Below are 26,232 nucleotides of genomic sequence, written 5' to 3'. Positions count from 1 at the left end.
AATAGAAAGTAAAAAGTGGCTACAAAAGGTTGTGCCTTCTAGTTTCATCCATCTCGTGATCATCAAAATGAATCCACTAACAAGGTTGATCAAGTCTTGTTAACAAACTCATTCCGAATAACACAGAATCGGAGAAATTTCGAATAACACTAAGTTACCTCAACGGGGATATGAAAATCCCCAACAATAAGAATATCATACTTTTTCTTGACAGTAGGGAGAGGAAATTCAAAACCTCCAATAATAATAGTTGGAACTTTTCCAATAGAATTGATGCTATGAACTTGAGATTGTTTCCTCAGAAAGTGTACCGTATGCTCATTACCATTAACATGAAAAGTGACATTGCCTTTGTTGCAATCAGTAACAGCCCCTACAGTATTAAGAAAAGGTCTACCAAGGATAATAGACATACTATCATCCTCAGGAATATCAAGAATAACAAAGTCCGTTAAAATAGTGACATTTGCAACCACAACAGGCACATCCTCACAAATACCGACAGGTATAACAGTTGATTTATCAGCCATTTGCAAATATATTTCAGGAGGTGTCAACTTATTCAGTTCAAGTCTAAGATATAAAGAGAGAGGCATAACACTAACACAGGCTCGAAGATCACATAAAGCAGTTCTAACATAATTTCTTTTAATGGAGCATGGTATAGTTGGCACACCCGGATCTCCAAGTTTCTTTGGTATTCCACCCTTAAAAGTGTAATTAGCAAGCACTAGTCGTCAACCCGTGCACCTGCACGGGCTAGTAATAATATCATCATAAACAAACTCCAAATTTTTATCACACATGAATGCAATTGAAGAAATTTAAATAATACACTTTGAGCATTGCCATGATATTAACATCCATCTAGTGCTCATCAAATTGTGTGCACTTCCTAAATGCTTCTGAATCAAATCGGTATTGGATTTTTTATTAAATTTGGTATGCTCTCAGCTCAGTTGAGAAGAGTTTGGTTAACACCAAAGTAAAGCAACATATGTTGTGTAGTAGCGAGGAGAAAATATGCTCTTTAATAATTGAGTGTTTTGCATGGCCAGACCACCAAAGGGCAAAGAAACATTTTACAGCGCAAATATACATTTCTTTCTTCATCAAGATTACAACCCCACAAAAGGGGATCATGAGCAATGCATCGGACTTTCTCGTTTATTGAGTAAATATAGGTGCTACTGATTATAAAAACAACAAACTAGGAATAAGTAATTATTGATTTCCTTCACAATGCCGTAGCAAGGCCCTCTGCGGCTCGCCTCCATCTCTAGGGTGAGGTCACCATCTGGCTTAGCTGCTCTGCCACTTCAACCATGTGAATAGTGATGTTGTTGAGAGCATGCCCCAATTGATTCTGATAACCATCCGAACTCCCCAATGCGAGGAAGAGACTACACTGGGCACAAAAGATAGTTGGAGAAATTCGTATTTGAATCAAAAGCCCAGTATAATATACTGATGCATGAAGCATTCACTCATTGTCATAAATATCAAATGATATATAATCCACACATTGAAGGCCCAAATAGATATGGTTTAAATTGAGCTGCACATTCAAACTATCTTTTATTCTCCACGTACATAGATGAGTAATTTCGAGGCCAAGCACAATTGAAGAAATAACACCTATCTGCGTACGGATATATGATGTTAATTATATGTTTGCATATAGGAGAACAACTTGCAGAAGTTCTCAAGGTAGCAACACCAGTCTTTTAAAGCATTATAACTACATCCAATATCTACTACTTGCATCCTCTATTTATTTGATTAGATTAGATTGATGTTGCTAATTGTTGTACCACAAATCGGTGAGAGACAAAAAATAGTACTTCAGTGGAAGATGTACAGACTGAGAACATCTATCGTAACTCATAAGAGATATTACATTGATATTACCTGCAGGCCAATCTAGCATAATGAATTTTCTTGTTTGCACGAATGCAACCTCATAAAGAAAACATTCAGTCAAGAAACATTTCGAGGGTTGCATTAAACTTCAGACAATCATGTCACATAACTGGAAAAGAGAAAGAAATGTGCATACAGGAACAAATATTACATAAGTAGGTGACGCCAAAACAATTAGCCACTTCTTTCCATGCTTACTTGTGTTTTGTAATTAATTACTAAACTAATAGTTCGTTTTTCAGTTTTGAAACATCACACTTTCGTAACTAAAAACTAATCAATCAATTGAATATTGAGCAATATAAGTAAATGTACGTCTCTTTTTGATAGCTTATCACTGCAATTTATCCATAATTTATTTTTCTTTGTAGAGAACAGAGTGGAATAGCTGCAAGTAAAATTACAGTAACTAAACCTTGACTTGCTTCTGTAGCATTTTGATTAAGATCAAAACAAAACATTGTCAAATGTTTCGTAATAGAAAAAACAAATGTACACATTTTTAACTCACCATGTGCACTTCGTCAATATGTCATGAGTCCTTACGCTTCAGGCACATTAACCCGATGCACTGTGTATGGACATGCACGGCCGAACCCATATGATCTTAGCTCAAATCTAAGAGGAGGTTAATGTGTGATATTTCACCAGTTTATACATTTTCCCTATTTCCTCAACAGCCATGGATGTATTAAGATTATCACAGAATCAACATTCAATATGACCAGTATAATACAATGTAGGTTGAATTACTAATGATCAGTATAATACAATGTAGGAAACATGGAATCCTAGCAATAGCTTGATCATAGCATTAAACAACATAGATTGACCCCAATAGCATTGTTAATATGAAAATAAGGAAATTTGGGAGAGTAAAAACTGGGTGGCAGGACCATCAGGAGTGGCTACAAGTCACCATGACACCAAGCTCTAGTCTTCAGTCACAAAGCATATAACTCCAGCCAGAGTAGTTTTAGACCATGCTTCCTATCATTAGCATTATATCTGTAAAAGAAAACTTTCTTAATAATAACTGTACATCAATACCAGATTTACACATTGACTAACAGATTAGAAAATGTAGAGCAGACTCCCTTCTCCAATTCATCTTGAAATTAAGATATTAATACACAAAGATTGTCAATTTTGTAGTACCAATCACATGATACAATCGTACAATTACTGGTCCTTGAAAGCTATAGATAGATGATAATGCGGCAAGAGCTAGCTCTCAGCATCATTAATCAATGCTCTTTTGTCCATACACTATAGCTAAGATGATTTGCCCTTTCATATCTCTATGTCGCTACATTTTAACTGTTGTGTGTTGCGACATCCACCATGTTACCTGGTGTTATCGAGTCGAAACAAAATGTCATTTGGCATGGAACGAAGAATTTTCTGAGCATCATTCTCGATAACAGATATACCATGACACAAAAGAGACTCTAGAAAGGACAACTAAACAATATCATTTATGTTTTATAAGAATTCAGGTATTCGTGTTTGAAGGATGACATCCAGGTATATGACTATCCATAAAAATGTATAGTCATCAGCAACCATCATTCCTAACCCTATTATTGCTTAATAGATCTCACCTATTTCCATCCACAAAAAGCAACGATTGTTTCGTTTCGATGCTATTTACTTCTTATAATTTCTTGTACTGCAGGTATGTTACCCTTTACAGATTTATACAACTCTTGGTGTATACTATATTTTTTTGCACAGCAAAAAGTCATGAGTATCACTGTGAGACAGCCTAAGGCATCTCATATGTCAACCAATTATACAAATAAAAAAAGTGAGACTTGATTGATACCTCAAGTTTGCTTCATGAAACGTTATTTTCAACTTCAAAAACGAATGTGCATCCTTTCATGTTCGACCTACAATTTTTCACCTGACTGAACTCACCACCCGTTTAGAATTTTCTAAATTTGGTCCTCAGTACTATTAACAAAGGTGAAAAGTTGCAGATTGTCATTTCAATCCAAAATAACCTTCTGAAGCTTAAGAAAAAGGTAATCAGAACATAGTCCAGTGAAATGCATTTGTAAAAATAGCTTGGAAGTACTATGACTTGTAACATTTAGTGTGCTTATTCGCATTGTCATACAGTGTCTGTTCGTTCAGCTAGCTGATGAATGCTTTTTCCATAGTAGAAATTAATTGTAAAATGCTTCACGCATATAAAATTAATGCTTGATACATTTTCTTATTCTGTGAATTGTGCCCAGACCATGACTATAACTGAAACTAAAAGCCCAAAAACTTTCTAGGTGGCTCATAATAATACTAATGTATACAGGCTAGAAATTGAACCATGTTGAATGCTAAGTCATCAATATGGCATTATGTGTTGGTAAGAACGGAATATCTCGGACTGTTTTCTCTACCAGATCAGATGTCACAAATTTGTTGAGTATGTAAAAAATAGTAGAATGGAGACCCTGAAGTAATTGTTATCAACCATTCTATATATCAGCTACCCATGAATCATAATTTCCTAGTGCATACTATATATGTGATAGAGACCATTTTTCTGTTGTAATAGAAATTGATGGAAGATCTCGGAAATAGCAATGGACAGATACTATTAGAGATATATTAAGCAATGCACTTGGCACAAATTTGGCTTGCAAAATTGCAGAAATAGCACTAACATTTTGGACAGGGTACTATTAGAGATATATTCTATGGGTAAATATATGTAGTGCAGAAAATTTAGGATAGATACTTCCCTGCTGAGTTTTTTTTACCTCAAACTTGGCAGCCTGGTTCAGCAAATTTGGCTCGGCAGCCTTCTTTCTCTATACACATTACATCAAACATGGAAGGATCAAGATTGGAGCTGGGCAGGGGAAATAAAGGGACACTTTGCATTGGGGAACGTTTTACTGGAAGGAGTAATTTTGGATCACCGCCACCTGCTGAAGCTCCTCTGATGACTCGGCCGCCAACCATGCATGCGTGTCGCTCGAGGCAGGGCACGCTCCAGACCTGCAGCCGTTCCGTGAGCTGGTGGCTCCGCACGCACCACATAGGAGCCGAAACATGCATGACTCCATCGTTCCTGCCGCCCTCGACGGTGAGAGGCGTGAGGTGGCAAGGCATAGGGTGCTGGATCTTCCAGTGGGCGACCAAGCTAGGATCTGGCAACGAAGGCTACCGGCGCGACCAATTCAAGGTGAGGAAGGATGGCGGGAGAGCGGGCGATGGCGGAGGGCGTGGATCCAGTTGGGGCAGCTTCGTTCCGCATGCCGGCGACATCCCGATGTCCCTGTGGAGGCAAGGCAGAGAGAGGTGAGAGAGGAGCAGGGAAGGACAGGAAAAAGGCAAGGCAGGAGAGGGCGGTTGCTGCTCACTGGTGAGCTCGCCGGCAGGCGACGGATGCTCCGGCGGCGCACCGGACACGGAGGGGTCGAGGTGGCGGCAAGGTTCACGAGCTCTAGCGGCGCGGCTGCTCGGGGCTTAAGAAAAGGCGACATGTTTTTTTCCTTTTATTTTTATATGGAAGGAGACAATAAATGAATAGATAGAGTTTTTTTTACGCTAATAAATAGAGTTTCTTTGTTGTTAATGAAAGAGATAAAGATTGCTAATCGTGTTTTAGGTGGACTGCTTTGGAGCTCTTTTACGTGAATGAAAGAGATAAGAGATTGCTAATCGTGTTTTAGGCTTTGGAGCGTTTTTTATCACAACGAAAGCAAAATTTTAGTCGAATCTACACCGTAATAATCTGGACCCACCAGATTAATAGCTCCTAATTACTGATTAACGTGGTAATTTCTTGGGAGTCTGTAATTAGTATAGGTATAGATAGATGGTGGAAATTTCAGCTTCTGGTATCTTTCTTTTATTTGTAATGATATCCTTCATATACTTAGCATAAGGATTTACTTTGAGCATATCAGTTAAGCGCATACGTAAGAAAATAGGTCTAATCATTTCAGCAAAGCGCTCAAAATCCTCATCATCCTTTGTCTTGGATGGTTTAGGAGGAAAGGGCATGGGTTTCTGAACCCATGGTTCTCTTTCTTTACCATGCTTCCTAGCAACAAAATCTCTCTTATCATAATGTTGATTCTTTGATTGTGGGTTATCAAGATCAACAGCAGGTTCAATCTCTACATCATTGTTTTTGCTAGGTTGAGCATCAACATGAACATTATCATTAACATTATCACTAGGTTCATGCTCATCACCTGGTTGAGTTTCAGCATCAGAAATAGAAATATCATTGGGATTCTCAGGTGTGTCTACGACAGGTTCACTAGAAGCATGCAAAGTCCTATCGTCTTTCTTTTTTTTCTTTTTAGAAGAACTAGGTGCCTCTAAAATATTTCTCTGAGAATCTTGCTCGATTCTCTTAGGGTGGCCTTCTGGATACAAAGGTTCCTGAGTCATTCTACCAGTTCTAGTAGCCACTCTAACAGCAAAGTCATTTTTATTATTTAATTCATCAAGCAAATCATTTTGAGCTTTAAGTACTTGCTCAGCTTGAGTAGCAACCATAGAAGCATATTTGCTAATGAGTTGAAGTTCACCTTTAACTCTAGCCATATTATCGCTCACGCGTCCTATCTCGAAAGCATTATTCTTTAACTCTCTACCAACATAAGCATTAAAAATTTCTTGTCTAGCCATAAAGTCATCAAATTCATCTAAGCATGGGCTATGAAATTTAGTAGAGGGGATTTCAACTTTATCATATCTATAGAGAGAATTTACCTTTACTACCTGTGTCGGGTTATCAAGACAATATGGTTCTTCAACAGGTGGTATATCAAGACCATGTATTTCTTCAATAGGAGGTAAAATCTTAACAGCTTCAGCTTTAATACCTTTTTCTTTCATTGATTTATTTGCCTCTTGCATATCTTCAGGACTGAGAAATAAAACACCTCTCTTCTTCGGAGTGGGTTTAGGAATAGGCTGAGGAGTTGGCTCAATTGGTTCAGGAATTACTTCAGGAATTGGCTCGGGAAGAGTCCAATTATTTTCATTAGTCAACATATTATTCAATAATATTTCAGCTTCGTCGACGGTTCTTTCCTTGAAAACACAACCAGCACAACTATCCAAGTAGTCCTTGGAAGCATCGGTTAGTCCATTATAAAAGATATCAAGTATTTCATTTTTCTTAAGAGGATGATCAGGCAAAGCACTAAGTAACCGGAGAAGCCTCCCCCAAGCTTGTGGCAGACTCTCTTCTTTGATTTGCACAAAATTATATATTTCCCGCAAGGCAGCTTTTTTCTTATGAGTAGGGAAATATTTAGCAGAGAAGTAATAAATCATATCATGGGGACTACGCACACAACCAGGAGCAAGAGAATTATACCAAGTCTTAGCATCACCCTTTAATGAGAACGGAAATATCTTAAGGATATAAAAATAGTGAGACTTCTCATCATGAGTAAACAGGGCAGCTATATCATTCAACTTGGTAAGATGTGCCACAACAGTTTCAGATTCAAGGCCATAAAAAGGATCAAATTCAACTAAAGTAATAATCTCAGGATCAACAGAGAATTCATAATCCTTATTAGTAACATAGATAGGTGAAGTAGCAAAAGCAGGGTCAGGTTTCATTCTAGCATTAAGAGACTGCTACTTCCATTTAGCTAATAATTTCTTAAGATCATATCTATCATTGCAAGCAAAGATCTCCCTAGCAGCTTCTTCATTCATAACATAACCCTTAGGAACAATAGGCAATACATAATCATTGGGAGAACCTTCATCATCACTATCATCAATAATAGGTTCTTCAATATTTTCATTCCCCCTAACTCTAGCAAGTTGTTCATCAAGAAATTCACCTAATGGCAAAGTAGTATCACGCACAGAAGTAGTTTCATCATGCATAGCAGAAGTGGCATCATCAATAACATGCGACATATCAGAATTCATAGCAGTAGCAGGTTTAGGTGTCGCAAGCCTACTAATAACGGAAGGAGAATCTAGTGCAGAGCTAGATGGCAGTTCCTTACCTCCCCTCGTAGTTGAGGGAAAAATAGTAGTTCTGTCGTCTTTCAAGTTCTTCATAGTGATCAACAGATATAAATCCCAAGTGACTCAGAGAATAGAGCTATGCTCCCCGGCAATGGCGCGAGAAATTAGTCTTGATAACCCACAAGTGTAGGGGATCGCAATAGCTTTCGAGGGTAAAGTATTCAACCCAAATTTATTGATTCAACACAAGGGGAGCCAAAGAATATTCTTGAGTATTAGCAGCTGAGTTGTCAATTCAACCACACCTGGATAACTTAGTATCTGCAGCAAAGTGTTTAGTAGAAAAAGTGGTATGATAACAAAGGTAACAGTAGCAAAAGTAAATATAATTGTTTTTGGGTTTTGTAGTATTTGTAACAGTAGCAACGGAAAAGTAAATAAGCGAAGAACAGTATGTGAAAAGCTCGTAGGCAATGGATTAGTGATGGATAATTATGCCAATGCGATTCCTCATGCAATAGTTATAACATAGGGTGACACAGAACTAGCTCCAATTCATCAATGTAATGTAGGCATGTATTCCGTAAATAGTCATACGTGCTTATGTAAAAGAACTTGCATGACATCTTTTGTCCTACCCTCCCACGGCAGCGGGGTCCTAGCGGAAACTAAGGGATATTAAGGCCTCCTTTTAATAGAGAACCGGAACAAAGCATTAACACATAGTGAATACATGAACTCCTCAAACTATGGTCATCACCGAGAAGTATCCCGTTTATTGTCACTTCGGGGTTGTCGGATCATAACACATAATAGGTGACTATAGACTTGCAAGATAGGATCAAGAACACACATATATTCATGAAAACATAATAGGTTCATATCTGAAATCATGGCACTCGGGCCCTAGTGACAAGCATTAAGCATAGCAAAGTCATAGCAACATCAATCTCAGAACATAGTGGATACTAGGGATCAAACCCTAACAAAACTAACTTAATTACATGGTAAATCTCATCCAACCCATCACCGTCCAATAAACCTACGATGGAATTACTCACGCACGACGGTGAGCATCATGAAATTGGTCATGGAGGATGGTTGATGATGACGACGGCGATGAATCCCCCTCTCTGGATCCCCGAACAGACTCCAAATCAGCCCTCCCGAGAGAGATTAGGGCTTGGCGGCGGCTCCATGTTGTAAAACGCGATGAACTTTCTCTCTGATTTTTTCCTCCCCGAACGTGAATATATGGAGTTGGAGTTGAGGTCGGTGGAGGTCCAGGGAGCCCAGGAGATAGGAGGGCACGCCCCCCTATCTCGTGGACAGCCTATGGGCCCCTTGGTGTATTTCTTTCGCCTAGAAATTCTTATAATTCCAAAAAGTGCCTCCGTGGATTTTCAGCACATTCCAAGAACTTTTCTTTTCTACACATAAAACAACATCATGGCAGTTCTTCTGAAAATAGCATCAGTCCGTGTTAGTTTCATCCAAATCATGCAAGTTAGAGTCCACAACAAGGGCAAAAGTGTTTGGAAAAGTAGATACATTGGAGACGTATCACTACACCACTCCGCGGACGCATCGCGGTGCCCCGTGCATCCTCGACGAGCCAGGTGTTGGGGTGTGTTTGGATTGTGGCCAAAGTGCACCTTACCAAAATTTTGGTCATGACCCAAAGACTGGCCTTTGTTTAGATGGTTGCCATTTTTTTTGGCATGCCAATGAACTCTAGCCAACTCTAGTTCATTTTTCTTGCCAATGTCGGCCAAATCATGGGCAACCAATACCTCAACCAAAGTTTTGGACATGACCCAAAGATTGGTCTTTGTTTGGATGGTTGCCATTTCTTTGGCATGCCAATAAACTCTAGCCAACTCTAGTTCATTTTTCTTGCCAATGTCGGCCAAATCATGGGCAACAAATACCTCAACCAAAATTTTGGTCATGACCCAAAGATTGGTCTTTGTTTGGATGGTTGCCATTTCTTTGGCATGCCAATGAACTCTAGCCAACTCTAGTTCATTTTTCTTGCCAATGTCGGCCAAATCATGGGCAACCAATACCTCAACCAAAATTTTGGCTACCCAATGCTTTGATGGGGCAACCTTGGGCACAAACCAAACGTACCGTTGGTCGTGCCACAGCACTAACGCCACCCTCGGCACACTGAAACCAACCGTGTCTAGCGACGATATGAGCGTGCCGCTCACCGCGGTCACCGTGTCCAGAGGCGGTGCTAGAGCTGCGCCCCGTTGTTGGCCCCAATGACCCACATGAACGGTTGTCGGTGGCGAGGAGGTCATGGGCCAGCTCCTCCATCGGACTAGTCTGCGCTACGTCGTCCCGACGGTGTGCCCCACATGTCGGTTTTCCTATTTTCTCGGCCATATTCGAGCGTTAGTGCTCCACGTTGCGCATTAGGCCTTTCACTATGTAGGCCAAGCGAGACAACTTATTGTTTATTTGAGCCGTTCAAGTGTAATCATGTGGCATTTGCTTATTTCTCATTCCTCTCCAACCCTCTTCTCCATCGATCATGTCGCCCTCCAGTCGAGTCCATCCTCCCGCATGCCTCATTTGAACATTCCGTCGAGTATCATTCGCATGTACCCACCCTAGTCCTCTTTCAATAGATCTCCGGACCCCGAGATGAAATCGAGAGGGAACGAGTGGGGGCACGTGATACCTAAGGCGGATTCAAAATTTTGAACTGGTGATCATAGCATCCGCAAATCATATATAAAGGGTATTCAATGATTGTTTCGTTTTTGAACGTACAATATACTCCCTCCTATCCTTTCTAGTTTACATATAAGTTTTATGTGTAGTCAAAGTATCTCTACTATGATCAAAAAGGTATCAACATTCAACAACGCCCAATCAATATTGTTAGATTCGTACGTACTCCTAGATTTGTACTCGAGATGGTTTCCAATTTGACTATTGACAAGATTAATAGTACATGAGATGTATAATGTGAAAATTATATCATTGGAAACTCCTTTCACATATGAAATTAACCACTTTGTGTAAGTTGCATGTCATATATTATTACTCTAACATTTGGTCAAAGTTAGCCTCGAAAAACACAGTAGACCCTGTATGCTTTGTGTAAGTTGCATGTCATATATTATTACTCTAACATTTGTGTAAGTTGCATGTCATATATTATTACTCTAACATTTGGTCAAAGTAGTATAGTGGAAGTGGATCCTTTGACGTAGGTATCCCTTCCTTACCCTCCCTTTCGGTCACTTACTGGCGGACCCCATGCTTGCTAGGCCCCGCATGTCAGTTACTCAATGGGTTCGGCCACGTCAGGCGATCCTCATCCATAGTATACTCCCTTTGTTTTTATTTACTCCGCATAAAACGGAGGGAGTGGTGGTATAATAAATGACGCGGGCGGGGGAGGGGGAGGGACGTCGGTTTGCTCTCAACCGCGGTCCCACAAGCGAGCGAAAACGCAAGACTAAGCGCGTTCCATTCGGTGAGCGGCGTGGAGGGTCCAGCGTGCCGGGCTGCAACGCGAACTTGACAAGAGCGATGTACAGTCAAAACCGATTGACCGGTCGTCATCGGAACCGCTATTCACACCAGAACCTTCGCTTCTCGGCCTACACCAGCCACTGCCCTAAAACCACACCAAATCTCCAGCCCATTCCCCCACCTTTCGATCCCCTAGCCCGCATCAAGCGTCCCCTAGTTCGCCGGAAAGCCATGGTGCGCCACAAGATCACTTACTACAAGATGCTAACGCCGGAGCACCGTGCAGAAATCGCGGCGGCGATCGGAGCCATAGACCTCCGTTCCTAAGCTCGCTTTGCGGCGGGCCAATCCCCGAGTTCTCTAAAGCCAAGCTATGAGGAGGAGGAAGCCGATCCAATGTTCACTACGGAGGTCGCGGCGCAGAAGGCCCCCGATGGGTATGAGACGATGGACGTCGACTTCGTGCCGGCGTCTGAGTCCCCCATGGTGCAGGCAGACTAGCGGTTCAACATGGCAATACTAAAGGAGGATCGAGAGGCAGAGGCTCAACTCGATGCGGAGTGCGCGCATGCCGCTGCCATCGAGGCTCTCCTGCAGGCGGAACCGGATGTCGTGGATGTGAACCGGGAGGCGGAGGCTCAACTTGCGGCGGAGCGCGCGGATGCCGCTGCCATCGAGGCCCTCCTGCAGGCGCAACCGGACGTCTTGGACATGAACCGGGTGGTAGAGGCTCGACTTGACGTAGAGCACGCGGATGCTGCTCCCATCGACGCCCTCCTGCAGGCGGAACCGGAAGTCCTGGACTTGAACCGGGCGGCGGAGACTCAACTCGACGCGGAGCGCGCGGATGCTGCTACCATCGAGGCCCTCCTGCAGGCGGAACCGGACGTCCTCGACTTGAACCGGGCTGTGCTCTCGTCCGTGCAGAGCACCCGCACGCTCCGCTTGAACGAGTAGCTGGAGGCCGAGGACAACTACGGTGCGGAGACACACGTCGGCAGCGACGGCTGGTTCGCGCTGGCAGCCAAAGACGACGAGGCCGTCTCTTTCCGCGAGCAGTGATAGTTTTTCTTTATGTTGTTGTTTTTATGGGTCTTTTGCTGTGTAAAAACATACTATATTTGTTATGCAAGTCACCCAACTTGGGTCAGTCTACCATTTCAGGCGGTTGGATGAATATCCTACGTCTCCTAACCCTTCTTTCCTTCTTCCTCGCCTCTTCTTCTTCCCCAACAGACCACCGCACGGGCCGTACGGATACTCCCCAACATGCGGTTGGATAAACATACTCTATGAACGAAAATTATGTGTCAGTGATAGGATGGCTGAGTTTGGTTTGTTCACATGCGACAGCACGTGTCAGTGAGGGTGCGTTCCCTTGGTTGGGTTTGCGGCGTGCAGGAGCGACTGTGTGAGGGTGCGGTGCGACCGCGGCATGCAGGAGCGACCGTGTGAGGGTGCGGTGCGACCGCAACAGCCGTGCGCAAGTGTACCTCCTTCTCATTTTGAAAACTTTAGGCAAGCTTGGCAAAAATGTGTGGCGAAGTTTGTCAATGCAAGGCCTAGACCCAAACAAGATAAGTACGTACGTACTAGGAGTACTAGTGTTAAAAAAGAAAGGCGGGGTTTTCCTTCGCGGGATTTAATCGATACAAATCCTTGTTTCACGTGTCAATTAATGCGTATTTTTTTCTCGAAAGACCAAAGAGCTAACCATCTCACTCCTCATCGCTTGATTAATGCAGCGCCATGCAAACCAACCTTCTCACTTCCGCATGCATGCAGGGGATGTTAATGTCCTTGGTTGCTAACCCCATCAATTTTGCCTCGATTAGTGTTAGTGGCCCTTTACAAATTGTAATTTTGGTATACTGGCCTTGTGTACAAAAAAATGGAGGTAGTAACTATATTTGACTTCCTTCCCCATTGCGGTGACGTCGATGATTTTTTTTGTGGTTTGGCGAAGTGCGTTCGACGGAGAACACCATTGAGGGAGACCACGGTAAGTCGTTCGCAAGTGCCGCCTGCAAGCCGAGACAACCGCCTTATTTGCATCTAGGAAGTCCTTTACTAGTACTACTACTAGGAGTACTAGTGCGGTGAGATGGTTTCTCGAAGAAGAAGATGGAGAAGCGGAGTCAGCGAAGAGTGAAATGATGGTTGCTTCGTCCGTGCTTTGTGATTTGACGCCTCACTGCTTTGTGATTTGTGATAGAAGGGACAGGGGAGTAGACTCTATGCTCTATACTGTATTACATGCGTCCAAGCATGGGAGAAAGAGGAGAGACGTTGCATTTTTCTATTCCTTCAATCAGTCAATCAGGGAGCTTCGGTTCCATCTTTTTGGCTTTGGCAACACCGTCCACAATGGTTCCCACGATGCCCAAAGCTATTTTCACATTTGGCTACACATTGTGGATGCCCTTAACCGTACCACTTGGTTTCGCTCCTGTGTGCTATCTATACAAATCTCAATTATACTGATCTAAAAAATTATAGAATCAAGATTAGTAAAAAGGAGGTGATTTTGCCGCGCGGATGGCAGGGCAGGTTTCTTATTTTCGGAGGATGTTGTCCTAGCGGTTTGATAACATGCGGTCCCACGTGTCAGTGCTTTACCAAGCTGATCCGTGCCCCGCATGAGGCCGAACAACGGCAGAAGCAACACGTGGTTAAGTTGAAGAAGATGAGGGAGAAGCGGATTCAGCAATGAGTGAAATGATGGTTGCTTCGTCCCTCCAACTTCTTTTTTTAGCATTATTACTTCGTCCCTCCAACTTAATTGCAGGAAAGGTGCAGCTTTGTGATTTGACGCCTCGTTGCTCATTACTATGTCGGCGCCATGACTGGGGTGCTTCACCTCGGCTGCTCTGCACTGTATTCCGGTATGGCACGTGGACCCGGTAGCTTGATGTCCCACATGTCGGCAAAAGGGACTAGAAGATTTATGAAAGCGAGCGCTCCACTCTTACGATGAAGGAGTAGACGACACGACGGCCCAGTGAACTGTCACTTGTACTGTATAGTACTATAGTTTTGCTGTTTCGCACGATCCATCGATACAAACCCGATTAAACAGGAAAGGGCAGGATTTTTCCCGCGCGGTAGATGATACTGGCCATACATTTCAAAGGCAATTTTAATGTATGCAAACTGAATAATAATAAGTAACAATATGATATCTAGTAAACTAAAAACACATATGATTTATTGTGTTAGAGTGTAGTAGTAGTGTTGTATTGCATAGTTGTTAGATGTAACATGCGAGAACATGTAGAGATGTAGTTCTGGAGGGCCTACAGAGAGAAAAGCATAATACGGTCACCGAACTTCAGAATAAGCTGATTATGGTCACTATATATGTTTTGCGGTGATTATCCGGTCACTTGCTCACAGTTCAGCATCGGATTGCACTCTGTTGGCCGGCCAAATAGTCTGCGTGGCGCCATGTTGACTAGTTAAATTGACCATGTTCCTTGTGGGTCCCATCTGTCAGTTCGCATAGGGAAAAGGTCAGATAAACACAAATTTACGCACGCGCGACAAGGCTCCAACCCGTGCACGGGAATCACCTGGTTGTGTATGTGTCTGTCAGGGCCTGATGTGTGTGCATGCACATGTAGGTTGAGCACTTGAGCGTGAGAGTGTGTGTTGGTCGTGTGGTGTACTGGAGTGTGCATGCATGTGTGTGTGTGTGCGTGTGAGTGTTGCGTGCGTGTGTGGCTGCATGTGTACGTGTGAGTGTTGCGTGCGTGTGTGGGTGCATGTGTTTGTGTGAGTGTTGCGTGGATGCAGTTCATGTGCATGTGTGCATGTGTGCATAATCACCACACCAGCTCTTGTGTGTTAAAACAGACGGCTCAGCATACCAATACAAGGCCATCTTGTCCGCTGTGCCCGCGGTCATGACTGTGAACCACCGTCAAAATATTTTTTGTCGTTTGTTTTCATTCTTACTAGCAAGATGCCCGTGCGTTGCACGTAACATCAAGATGCATTTATATGACTTGTTTATCTTGTGAGAGAAAAGGATGAACGAGGGAAGGCCTTATTTGAAATGTGGAGAGGTGTGTGGGTACCTTTTTGCAAAATTGTCATAGTTTCTTTCCTATCCGTCAGATATAAATTGGACGGCCTATATTGCAGGATGGCAGGCACACCATCATCACCAACTCTGTTTTTTATAAGAGTGTATTTTATGTATTTTATAAGAGTGTAGATGTAGAGTAGATACAAGTCGACAAGTGGGCATGATGGTAGTGAGATAATGTGATGCAACACTAGAGGTGCCACGTGGAGTGTTTAACTGGTCAACTATTCATGTCATGAGCAAATACAGGGTTGTACGGTGAGCCCGTGACTGTATAATAACCACTAAACATAAACGGTGACTGTAATGAGTGGATTATAAAGTCCAATGTATGTATGGTGCTTTCGCTTCAAATACAATGAACGTCATTGGATATATCGCGAGAGAAAGATGAAACACACATGAATTTTCTGGGGGCTTACTTTTAGAGGACCTGGAGATAGTTTTGTGTGCATACGTGAAAGGGGCATACAGGGGGGGTATGCGATAGAGAGAGAGATGCTCTTCGTTTCTCTTTATTATGACTAACTTTGTATATAGTATAAAAATATACAAATTCACAGTGCGGAATAAATATCATTGTGGGAACCATGCAATGCAAATTAGCGTTCATACTCCTCCGTATAACTTTGTAATGTTGTATATATGTAGAAACTCTAAAATAATTTTTTGGCCACACTTTATTCAAAAGGAATGTTGTATGCGAAGTAAACATGAAGAGAGAGCTTTTTAGATCAATGGGGTACGTGATGTAACATGTGTGAATGTGTAGTTGATGCATTTGGCGGGCCCTAGAGAGGTATGTGTGTGTATTACGTATTCGAGAGAGGCATGGATAGAGGGGCCGACGGGGGGCGTGGGAAAGATAGCACGAGAAATGAGAGTGGTCTAGAGAGAGAGAGACGGATATGAAGTCACGGCAAGAGATTCCATTCCCTTGAGTGTGTATATGCAAGGGGGGGGGGAATAGAGGCACCAGGAGAAATTTTCTGTGTGTGCGGTGTTTGTGTTGGTATGAGTGGGTCTGAGAAGATAATGAGACATGGGGGCAGAGGGTGTGTCACCGCGTGAGGTCCGGTGGGTCAAGGAGAGGCCCTTCGTTCGGTTCCGTCCTACGCCACATTGGTCGGCCCATGACACATTTAGGAAGACCCATGGATGACTAGTCATACAAGACAAAGATAGCAGAATTGTGAAGGACTCTGTGTCCACTGACAAAGCCGGCTAGGATTTGTAACCCTAGGTTCTCGGACTAAGGTAACCCCTTTATCTCTGATATTACTATTCATCCAACCTAACTTTAAAGGGCATCCTACAAAATGCTCTGCTAGAATCATACTCGTCGATTAGGAAGAGAGGTGTGAGACAATGCGTGAGAGACATGTGTAAAGATAATGTGCGTACATGAGACACGTAGGCAGGTCCATGTATATAGAAAGGGTCGATGAAGATTGTGCGTGTGTATGTTTGCGAGAGGAAGAGTGCTTGTGATAAAGGTTAGTGAAAACAGTTGTAAATGGTTACGAGAGGGAGGGAGGGTTATATCTAGAGCATGTGTGCGAGAAAGACACCTCGGGAGAGAGTGTGTGAGCATGTGTGGGAGACCACCGATGGAGAGTGAAACTACACGTAAAAGAATGCTCTACACATTGATTAAAGATATAAATTGTATCCAAATATTAGGATGGGATCGTGATATTTGCAATTCGCGTAAGGAGCGGTCATTGATCCATCGGACATCTAGATTCTATCGAATTTGAGCATGTCTATGTTATTATTCAACACAATTGATCCACGTAGTTAGTATTTTGAACTCCGGACAATGCATCGCTTTAGCAATTGAATATAAACGTGAGTATAGTTCATGTTGTGTGTAAAGCACATTATACATACGAAAGTTACACAATGGACATTATAAATAGCTACCTACTCCCTCCTTTTCGGTTTATAGGGCTTATCTCAAAATCTTAGTTTTTCCATTTTATAAGGCTCAATTTGGTTGTTCCCCATCACAATTTCAGATTCCAAGGTGCATTAAATAATTGCATGCAAGTATTAAGAGAAAATTGACCAATGCATGTACTTTATGCATGCATGCATTGCAATTAATACATTGGTAAACATAAATTTTTGGGGAAAACAAGAGCATTAATTGGGTGCTTTTGAAAATTACAAGAAGTATTCCACCACTCACCATCTAACTTGGTTCGTGACATTTTTGAATTGAGCCCTATAAACCGGAAAGGAGGGAGTATGAACTAGCATACATTTGAATTCAACTTAAGGTGGTTTAAAAAAATCGAATTCAACATGAAGTCCATTCAATTACTTGAATTTGATATCATGGCATTTGTAAACCATACCTAAATTATGGGGGCACCAATCTTTGCTCTGATTTTGTACATAATAGCATATGTAGTCGTGTATTTAGCTCCTCCATTCCAAAATAATCGTAGTTATAGGATTTTCAAGTGTCAAAATTTCAAAAAGAAGCGGATAATTTAATGAGGTTTTCAAACATACAAGCTCAAATATAACGTTGTCTATTTAGGTCAATCGTCATAGTTCAATAGTACTCTAAACATGAATGCTTGTGTTTCAAAATTTTGAACGAAGCACCAAAAGAGCCTTTACTCGCCCGAAACCGCATGAGACCAATGTTTGGTAGTACAAGGAAATTACTTTTCTAATAACTCCGACCCATGAAACCTGTCGGCCCGACGTCCAAAGGTCTAAACCGGGTTAGGTTTGTAGCTTCATCTAGACACCACGCAACCGCCTCCAAAAAACATTCATACACAATGGTCGCCTAAGCACACATGCGCGCGGCCGAAATCGCTCCCGCCCACTATTTGGGACACCTGGGATTACCATCCTACCGCTGACCCGCAGTATGTCCGAAATTTAAGAGGGTGGCAAAGTTTGTACTTTCCCCAAATTTCAAACAAGCGCGTCCCATCTTCTGTTCAAAAAAGTCAAAAACAAGCACGTCCCAGACCGAAACATGGTTCCCCCCACCCGTCTGATTCCCCATTCGTACTCCGTGGGCGCCAAAACGACCTCTCCACCAGCAGCGAAACCCCGGCGTTCTCCATCCGCCACCCCATCCCACCCATCAACCGCCGCCCTCCTCCATCACGCCGGAGCCGATACCCTGACGTCATCGTCCACTGCAACCTCAACCGCAACGCCCTCCACGACTAGTAGTTGAAGCCGAGGCCGAGCCGTCCGTACCCGAGCTAGTTCAACCATGCCGTCCTGCGCCTCACCGCTGCCGCTCCAACTTCTCCACCCTCCACCGCACCGGAGCTGTTCCTGCTACGCCATCCTTCACCGCCTCGGATCTGCTTCCCCTCCGCTAACGTAAGGCCATAGCAAAACAGTCAACAATTTGGCCATGGGTTCGTCCAAGCCTGCACCCTCCAGAACATCGGTTTCCCCGGTAAAAAGAAGAAGATTGGCGCGACATGTGGAGGTGACCACACCGGCAACTAAAGAAGGTACTCCTCTTCCCTTATTCGTGCAAACCTTATGTCTCTGCTTGCACAGTATTCATCCCACAGAAGGCACTAGTTGACCGCTTCTTCTTGATACTAGATGTTCCTAGTAACTCACGATGCACAAGGTTTCTCCTCATATACTATTTCACCTTAGCTAGAGGTCCGTCGCCCCCCTGAATTTCAATTTCTGGACAGTTGATTCCCAATTAACGGAAGCATTCCCCGGCGTAATAGGCGCTAGTACGACTATTACACCGGGGAAGCAGCGCCTTGGTGTTTATCTTAGGGGCATGTGCGGCCTAGAGCTACTGGCGCCCGATCTGGAGGTCGGCCGGGATTAAAGGGATGGCCTGGGGGTGCTGCCAAGCATGGAGGTGGTGTGAGGTCGATGGGAGGGCGGGGCGGCGGAGGCAGGGGTCTGGGCCGGTGGTCGCTGGCGGTTCGAGAAAGATCGTCAACAGTGACTGGCGGGAGGTAGACGAAGGCCATCTGCCCATTCCTTATAGATCGGACGGTTCATTAAAAAAATCGACTGGCCTATTTATTTTCAGTCGACTGTTATCTTAGATATGACCACATGTGGTGGTGCGCTGGAGGAGTACCTGCATTTCCTGTGCTCATATATTACAAAATCATACGGAGTAGAATCTAATTTTGTTTGCCATGCAATGTTGTAGAGCTATCATATGTCTCCTGTCATTTATTTTTCAGCCACCTGCTATCTGCTACTTTTACAGTGCACTAGTTCTGCACACACTTCACCCATACTCTCACTATTGTGTTTTTATGCAAGGGTATTTCAGAGTCTGCCTCGAGAGAAGCAAAAAAGAAAAGAGACAAGTCGTGCCAGCTTTCTACGCGGCTAGGCATGGCATGTTACAGCGCTATAAAGGGTGCAGTGTCAGCAGATGAAGACAGTAAACATAGCTCTGGAGTTGATGACCTCGCTCGCAATGAACCACCATCCCAGGTGCTTGCTTTAACTTTGCGGTGTCATATGTGGTTGCATGTTCCATATGGTGTCTAGCTTGTATTCGAAAGGCCGAAGTTGGTCTTTATTAAGATAAGGAAAGATATTTTTTACATGAACCACCATCCCGTGAGCACCAGAAGACAAATAGCTAGTCAGGGCACTGGCCGAGCCAGTGACAAGCCCAGCAAAGACAGGCATCACCTGGAAGCCAACTAAAAAGCCGTGATGGTGGCGAAGCTGCCCGCCTCCCACCAGGCTCTCAGGTCCTAGATGATCATGTTCACCACTCCAGCCGGATGTCTAGCTTGTATTGCTTCCAATTTGGTTAAATTGCATCTGCTTAGCTTACACATTATACCTTTGAATATGACATGCCTTTCTGTTTCTGGTACATACTAGTACATCTGTGTATTAACCATGTTCTTACATCAAACTAGTGTTCTTGTGTATCCCTCATCAATCACTTATGACGAGGCAGGCAGGCAAGGGGACTACTCCTCATTTAAAGAATGCATCGTCAGCCTCCCGACATGATTCTCAAGAAACAAAAATGCTAGATGAAGATAGTGAATGTAGCTCTGTAGTTGATTACAGCATTTCCCCTACACTAGCATCGCAGGTGCTTGCTCTAACTTGCCAGCGTGATATGTGGTTGCATGTTGCATATGGTGTCTAGATTGTAATTCTTCCAATCTGGTTAAACTGCATGTGCTAGTCTGCTTAGCTTATACTCCCTCCGTCCCATAATGTAAGACGTTTTTGGGCACTAATTTAGTGCCAAAAACGGCTTACATTATGGGACGGATGGAGTACATTATACCTGTTAATGTGACATGCCTTCCTGTATTTAGTACATAGTACATCTGTCTATTAAGCATGTCCTTACATAAAACTATTGTTTTTTTGTATCCCGCATCAATCAATATGACGAGACACCTTTGGTATATGCAGTGTGATATTAGTTGCATATTTCATATGATTTATAGCCTGCGTTGCTTCTAATTTGTTGAAATTCCATTTATGATGGGACGCTTTTAACTTGGCAGAGTCATATTGGTTGCATCTTTCATGTGGTGTCTGAAAGTGCTAGTTATCGACTAGAGGGGGTGAATAGGCAATTTTTATGAAAGTCTTCAAAACATGGAAGTTTTGAAGACAAACAATAGAAATGACCTAATTGATATGCAGCGGAAGATAAACTACAACAAGTAAACCATAGTCAAGTATGCAATAATGTGAAAGTACAAAGACTAATAGCAGCTTAGTAGTAAGGATCAGGATGGAAGATAGTATGAAGCCAACCAACGATAGTAGTCAAGCAATGAAGTCAAACAGGTACGACAAATAGGCAATGACTTCACGAAGACAAACACTAAGTAAAGGGAGGGAGAGGATAGAACCAGTCACTTGTTGAAGACACAGGATTTGCTGGACCAGTTCCAGTTGCTGTGACAACTGTGCGTCTGGTTAGGGAGGCTGAGATTCAACTCAGAAGACTGCATCTTCACCATATTCCCCTTGAGCTAAGGACACACAGTCCTCGCCCAATCACTCTGGTAAGTCTTCAAGGTAGACTTCCGAACCTTCACAGACTTCGTTCACCGGCGATCCACAATGACTCTTGGATGCTCAGAACGCGACGCCTAACCGGCTGGAGGATTCACAGTCCTCAAGTGTAATAAGTCTTCAGGTCACACAGACAGAAAGACTTCAGTGATGCCTAACACTCTTTGGCTCTGGGTGTTTGGGCTTTGTCCTCGCAAGGATTTCTCTCTCTCAAAGGCTTCGAGGTGGGTTGCTCTCAAACGACAAAAGTCGTGCACTAACTCTGAGAAGCCACCAATTTATGGTGTAGGGGGTGGGCTATTTATGGCCACAAGGCAACCCGACCTGATATGTCCGAAATGACCCTGGGTCACTAAGGAACTGACACGTGTTCCAACGGTCAGATTTCAAACACACATGACAACTTTACTTGGGCTACAAGCAAAGCTGACTCATCCAGCTCTGGATAAGATTTGCTCTCATTGTCTTCGCTCGAAGACATAGGATTTGGGTTGAGCATCACTTCAGTCATTCCGACTTTGTTCACTTGGACCCCACTTAACAGTACGGTGGTTCCTATGACTCAACAAAGAAGAAAAAGGAAACAACGAAACGACACAGTCTTCGTGCTCCATAGTCTTCACTCAATGTCTTCTCATGTCATAGTCTTCAATACGAATATCTTCACATACCACCATTGTCGTCAATGTCTTCATACATTTTTAGGGGTCATCTCCGGTAGATAAACCGAATCAATGAGGGACACTACCTGCATTATCCTGCAATTCTCACAAACGCATTAGTCCCTCAACCAAATTTGTCGTCAATACTCCAAAACCAACTAGGGGTGGCACTAGATGCACTTACAATCTCCCCCTTTTTGGTGATTGATGACAAACTGGTTGAAGTTTTCAACGGGGGTAAAGTATGTGAAATTGTAAATGATAGGGTATTGTCTTCATAAGTGGCAGAGGCTCCCCCTGAAGATGTGCATATAAGTAATTTGCTTTTGGAATGCAAATGCATATGGCAGGTTGTACTTGTGGAGATCCTCTTCAACTTATGAAGATAATTCATCATGCATGAAATGATATAACTAAGAGAATGACATGCATAATGAAAAATGGACGTCTGCAGAATGATCTAAGTGCGTAAGTTATCATCGCACATGCAGAATTTATCAGCGCATCACAGAAAAGCAAATAAGTAGCAGACGACCATCGAGGTTAAGTGTTACAACTCAAAGAACCAAATGTATCAAAAGCGAGAGTTGTAAACACAAGGCAAAATATAAAGCAACCGCCCATATGAACCCGCTTGAAGACTATCAAACTCATATGCTTCTCCCCCTTTTGTCAGTAAGGACCAAAAAGGTTTGAAGACATAGAGCATCTACTCGTTCCCATGAGGAGTAGGTGAAGCAAAAGGGTTGTCGTTGTTGTTTGGCGGTGCAGACGAACTTGGTGCAGTCTCGATGCGGGCAGAAGTAGGGGGCGGTGAAGTAGCATCGTCTTCATCATCGATCACTTTGGCATTCATAGTTGCCATGGAGGAAGAATAGTCAGAGTCTTCAAGGGATGGAGTTCGACGTAGGACAGCATTCCGTGGAGGAGTGGAGTCAAATTTGAATCTTTCAGTGAAGCCATCGTCTTGAAGATCTGCTTCAGCACTGAGCAGTGTCAAACTCTTCCATGATCGCCGACAGGTCTCGTGAGTAACAAAAGCATTCTTGGTGGCAAGATTTCGAATGCGATTGACGTCCACCAAGAGGCTTTGCATCTGTCGCTTGAGCCAAAAGTGATGCTTGTCTTGTTTCTGATGCAGTGCCACAAGAAGTTCCTGGTCATTTAGGAAGTGAGAGTGCTTCTTAGGCCTTTGGGCAATTGTGCTCTCAGTAGCTTCAGTTTGCGCACGGTGAGGCAGACGAGTGTTGCCAGCCATTGGATAGACACGAGTTACTGCTTGGACACCTTCCATGGGTTGAGTGAAGCTTTGGTGATCAGCATTTTGAAGACAAAGAGGCTTCTTGGCAGGCTCAGGGTATATGGCTTCAACTGACATATCAACCTCTGGTAGAAAGATCAGATGATTGCGAGCAGAGGGATGATAGTTGATAGCAGAGTGTAGCTTGATGAGGCGCATGACCCATGGAGCATAGAATTTTAGGCCAAAAAGGTCAGATCCAGACGCAGCCAGTTGCCGGATGAAGAATTCTTGTGTATTGAAGACGATGCCATTGAGGATGTAAAAGACCAATGTCTTCATGGCTCCTTCAAGTTTTGCAGCTGATGAATGTCCTTTGATAGGCCATAGAGTTCGCCTGATGATGTGATATATTGTGCGAGGCAGATACTCAAGGTCATCAACAAAGAACTCCTTTGGGTATTCAGCGTCAGGTGGCAGAGGCTTCATCATGCTCAACATCTGGCTCATGTTGGGCTCTGGCTTATGGAAGATGCTCTCCAGTGCATTGCGGTGGAGTTGACAATCAGATTCCAATAGCTCTCCGGGAGTGGATAGGCCTGTAAGCTCAATGACGTCAAGAGCTTTGGCTTCATGATGAACATTTCCTGTCATCCACTCGAGAACCCATGTCTTTGTATCCCTGTAGTAGCCGCGAATGTGGAGGGTAGCATAGAATTGAAGCAAAAGTTCCTCATTCCAATGTTCTTTGTCTGTCACAAAGCTGAGCAGACCTGCATCACGAAAGCAGTCAAGTGCTTCTTCTAAGCATGGCAGTCCAGCAATGGCTTTAGTGTCGAGGCGCATATGAGGGAAAATGCGCCCTTGATCATACAGAACGCAGGAGTAATAGCTTCGCTACTGATAGCTCCAGAAACGATCAGATGATATTCTTGGCCTTGAGTAGGGGTTCTTTGCTTTGTCAAAGAAGGTGTTGTGGCTTTTGAAGCCATTTGCATTGAAGGACCCTGTAGAGGTGGCAGTACCTGGGAACCTTGGCAGTCTTGGCTTTGGTTTTTGGACCAGAGGCCTATGCTCAACATGATAATCAAATTGAGGACCAGAGACATTAGGCGGAGGGACCAGAACGGGCCATTTGACTGTGATTAGCTGACCATAGTTGTATGCTTGCTCAATTGTATGGGGCCTTGGTGGCAGAACAAGAGCAGTGGCAACAACAGAGGCGTCAGGCTGCACAATAGGTGCTTCAGGAGCAGTTGCATCATTGGCTTCTGGCACATTGGTTGGTGCAGGCTCCACATTTGCTTCAGCCATGACTACATCATTGGCTTCATTTGTGTTGGTGGTGGCAGCCTCAAGATTTTCAACCTCCACTTGATGAGCTGGAGGGTCGGGCACTGGCACGTTCACTTCAGGAACAGCTTCTTCAGTAATGGGGGGAGTAGGGACACGTTCTTCTTCTTGGTTGTCATCGGCTGATGCAGCCGGATTGTCTTCAGCAGCTTTGGCTTCAGACACGGAGACATTCACAGTCAGAGTGGCTTCTGGAAACACTTGACGTGCAACAGGTTGGTGGTGCACTGCTCCTTCTGGAACGCTCGAAAGAGGGACTTGAGGCCTTGGTCCTTTGCGAAGCCTGTGTGATGCTGGCGACGCCTTTGGAGATGGAGTTGGTTGGGCCTCAAAGTCATCCTCTTCTTCTTGCACAGGTGGTGTGACTTGTTGTTGTTGGGGAGTACTCGGGGAGTCTTGTTGTTGTGGGTGATTAGCCCATGATGCATCCTGAGCAATTGGCGTCAGAGGACGACCAATGCTGATGAGTTCACTGTTCATGAGAACAGGCGATGATACCAAGTTGTGTTCAATCTGAGGAAGAACTACATCATCTTCAACATTGTCATTGTGACCAATGTCTTCAGCAGCGGTGGGATCAACTGCTGGAATGTCTTCAGCTTCATGAGCCTCTATGGAAGCAGGCTCATGAACTATCATCCGTCGTTCTTGGTGTTCAGATGCAGGACGAACCATTGAGATAGGTTCAACAACTAAGGGCTCTGTGGGAGCAGCCCGATTCTTCTTGGTTTTGCGCTTCTTCTTGTAGGGAGCAACATCAGAGGCTTCAGGATTTTTCCTTTTTCTGGCTTCAGCCTCGGCAGTCCTCGTCTTCTTCAGTTCAGAAGCGGTTGACCTGACCTTTGGCTTCGAGCCAGTCATGCTGCTTGGGAAGACTATGCGAGGTTCTTCCTGCCTTGAAGGTGCAGATTGGTCAGTTGATGGCTTCTTCTTCTTTGCAGCCATTCTGGGGTCAATTCCAGGTCGACCAAGAGCCTTGCGCTTCTCAGCCTCATTGTAGGCTAGCACACACTTGTCAGCCAGACTCTTCATACGCTCACGAGAGCCTTTAGCTTCGTCGCGCTTCTTGATAAAGGCTTCTTTGAGCTCGTGCAGCATGATCTTGAAGTTTTTGACATCTTGCATGCTGAGCTTTGCCACATGCTTCTTGAACTGAGCTTTCTCATGGTCGATCTTGTACTTCAGTTCAATGATGCGCTGAGCAAGAGCTAGCTCAGAAGCAATGGCGCCATTGAAGGAGACGCTGAGGCCAATGGGAAGTTGTAGATCTTCAAAGCTGAGGTTTGGGGTGTCAAACCACTCATCAATGAAGTTATGGATGATTGGCACATCAAAGAGGGGCAGATCATTGAAGATCTCTGCTTCTTCCTTGCTCTTGATCAGTTGCTCAAGAGCATCATCTACAAGATCTTCATCGCTGGACAGATCAATGTGCTCTTCTCGCAGAATGGCAGCAGGAGTCA

The 26,232-nt window shown here is 43.7% G+C and overlaps 1 long non-coding RNA gene across 1 annotated transcript; it reads right to left on the bottom strand.

Annotated features, from left to right (window-relative positions):
• Positions 1-1,008: 1,008 nt before the first annotated feature.
• LOC123094641 (uncharacterized) lies at positions 1,009-5,413 on the bottom strand. The gene is made up of 3 exons (XR_006445897.1): positions 5,298-5,413; positions 4,860-5,212; positions 1,009-4,742 (listed from the first exon to the last, which is right to left on the bottom strand). It is a non-coding gene; the product is annotated as an uncharacterized lncRNA (long non-coding RNA).
• Between the last annotated feature and the right edge of the window lie 20,819 nt (positions 5,414-26,232).

This window comes from Triticum aestivum, chromosome 4B, assembly GCF_018294505.1.
Source record: "Triticum aestivum cultivar Chinese Spring chromosome 4B, IWGSC CS RefSeq v2.1, whole genome shotgun sequence".
In the NCBI taxonomy this organism is placed as follows: domain Eukaryota; kingdom Viridiplantae; phylum Streptophyta; class Magnoliopsida; order Poales; family Poaceae; genus Triticum; species Triticum aestivum.
Note: the sequence above shows the minus strand (reverse complement) of the source record. Positions and strands in the feature narration are given on the sequence as shown.